This window comes from Haemaphysalis longicornis, unplaced genomic scaffold (assembly GCF_048455015.1).
Source record: "Haemaphysalis longicornis isolate Haplotype H1 unplaced genomic scaffold, Haemaphysalis longicornis Haplotype H1 scaffold_5, whole genome shotgun sequence".
NCBI lineage: Eukaryota > Metazoa > Arthropoda > Arachnida > Ixodida > Ixodidae > Haemaphysalis > Haemaphysalis longicornis.
In genome coordinates, this window is record NW_027526385.1 from 146166123 (window position 1) to 146168957 (window position 2835).

General features: G+C 39.4%; 1 long non-coding RNA gene across 1 annotated transcript; it reads left to right on the top strand.

The window, feature by feature from the left end:
* Positions 1 to 438: 438 nt before the first annotated feature.
* LOC144139431 (uncharacterized) lies at positions 439 to 2835 on the top strand. Its single transcript, XR_013316205.1, has 2 exons — positions 439 to 667; positions 2526 to 2835. It is a non-coding gene; the product is annotated as an uncharacterized LOC144139431 (long non-coding RNA).

A 2835-nucleotide genomic window follows, 5' to 3' on the forward strand; every position in this document is an offset into this window, starting at 1 on the left:
ATTATAAACCCTAATTTTGAGTTACTTGCAATCGGGGTCTCCTGTATCAGCAATTCACTTTTTTTGCCCTAGCACTACGTGCCTTTAAAACACTGTGGTACATATCTGTTACGAAGGTTTTATACTAAGCTAACATACTAAGCTTACTCAGCATTAGCTATGACAATGCTGAGGCTCTGTGGAGTCACTCTGTAAAAATAGATCCGACATATGCGGGAATTTTAAAACTTAGCCCTGTAAAAAGAAGGGTACCCAAAAGCCCAGAAACGCTGAAACAAAGAACCCTTATATATGAACAATGAATAGAACGAAGTAAGAAATGAAAGAGAAAAAAAAACTTTCGGATATATATTTGCCTATTTCTCTTGAGCGACATTTCAAGGAAACTAGAAGATTTTTACATTAAACGTAGAAAGCATAAAACACTATAGATTTTTCATGGAAACCACCTAAAAGGACTTCGTGAATTTCTTCCCATCAGGCTTAGCAACATACAAGTTTGGGAAAATGTGTACTTTCAGTGTTCAGGCCCTAGTTATTTCTTGCTTGTTGCTTCCTTTTGTGATTGCGCAGTTTGATGATCTTGAATATGAAACCATCGGCGGTGCTTCCCAACTCACCTCCAATGCAGACTACTGGGGTGGCGGTTCATTATTGACACATCGCAGTACGTAGACAATCTTGCTGTAATTTGTTTGTGCAATAACTGATATTTATGTAGTTATATACCAGGAGTTAGGTTTCCAGCTTCAATATAAATGGTTTAGAAGGTCAGCTGCATGCGACACCACTTTGAAGGAGTTAGTGCTTCATAGTTCGTTTAAAACATTGGAAACTATAAGCAACCAACCCTACTTTATTAAAATGCCTTCAAATCGTTTCCTTTCATTACGTGAAATAAAGTTTTTCTTTATGTAGAAGTTTTTTGTTTAGTTTTCCTTCCCCAGAAATGCATTCGCAAAACCTTCATATATTTTTTCGTGGACCTAATGGCAGTTTTTTCTACTAAGTATGAATGCCTTGGAATAAATGGGAGAACTGTACATTAAATTCCGTATTATCAGGCAAAGTAACTTTATCCGCAGTGTGACTCTACAAGAGTTGGCCAGGTAGGAGGCGTAATCAAGTGATTGCCTAATGCAGCGTCTTTAGGTTGCTGCTTTTACAAAATTTGAAAATAATTGCTTAAATCTTTATAACTTTGAAAAGTTAGAAAACAATATAATTATCTTCCTATAAGACTAATTGCGAACCAGCTATTTACTGTAAAAAGAACTTTTTTGAGATACAATTGAGCGCTGCTTTTAGAGGAGCTAATAGACTATTTTGTAAAGGCTAACTGAAAGCTGAAGAAAACGAGAGAATATTGACCTTTCAATAACGCCGTAAGTCGCCGAATCATGCATAAACTGTCCCCTCGAATCAAACATTACTTTCTACTTGAACGTCGCAAACACCGGATTTGAGATATTTAAATGCCTTAAATAATATAACTTCCCCATCTACCAATTCGTGTTCACAACCCCCTTTATAATTTCTCAAGGTCAGTAGACTTGTAAAGCATAAAGCACTTTCGCTGAAAACGCTATGAGGCTCAGCCTTTTATAACAGTACCTTTTCTTTTAGCGCAAAGTGTATAACAAAATTGAATTAAAAAGTAATATTTATGTGCAAAATCATGCACCAAGCTGGTATTTACAAATGGTTTGTGTGTATTGCTAAACAAATATATTTTCATAATTGCAACCTGTTGCTGATGTATATTAGAAAGACGGGTAGTTGCCTTATGCGGATGGTCAATCAGTACTCTCCAGTCAGTTTTTTGCATTTTTCTATTTACAGTTGGTTGATAACAAAAAAAAACTCTGTCTAAATTAGTTATTTTCTTGTACTGCCTCATCTCACCAATAAGTAACTATATTTACGACGAAGTATCCTTCTTGTTGTAAATCTGAATGAGGCATAAACATATGAAAAGAATTGGTGCAGGTTGCACTACTTTTGCAAGGTTGAATAAAAGCAGCGGTGGCGGCTACTGTCCCTTCGTGAAAGACGCGGCTCTTCCATGCAAAAAGGATTTCTCAACTTGCCGCTGAAACTTTTCCATGACTGTCACGGCCGGAGCTCTTTCTCCGGAGACTTTTAATCTCTACCAAGTGGACGGCGTTAGAACGCTCTAGAGCTTTTGGCAACCGGTTTCGCAAAGTCGGCGTCTGTAGCGCCAGCTTTCCTATTTGTTCCACTTCAAGCTCCGTCGCAAGTGAACTCCTTGCTTGGTATATTTTTCGCGAGCTCCTGACGTTGCGCAAGCCCGCGAGCAATCCTGGACGGCGCCGGGCGCTCCCCGCGACGAGATCGTTCACGTGCGCTCGGTATTTACTCCTTTTTGTTTTTTGCGATGACATTTTTCGAACACCAACCGAAAAAGCTCAAGCTTAGAGAGCCTGGCTTGTAAAAAGTAAACAAATGGAAAAATGTTCTGCTATTTGGGTCATGCAATAAAACAAATGTTTCTGTGCACGTAGGGTGCCGACATCGAGAAGTGTGGAGGGAGTGCGAGAGTAGCAGCTGTGCTGAAAGGAAGTGTGGACAACCTTGGCGCATCGCATGCACACGTGACTGCGTCGCCGGATGCTTCTGTGGACCGGCCTATTGCCGAAGCAAAAGAGGTTCTTGCAGACGTGACCAGTACTCCCCTCCAGTCAATGCTTACTGCTATTACACAAATAAATGATATCATTGCAAATGAGTTACTAAAACGAGAACACTTAAACAGGAACGCCAGAATATTGCAGCTTGCTCTCTATTATGCAAAATAAAAGAATTTCACAATTG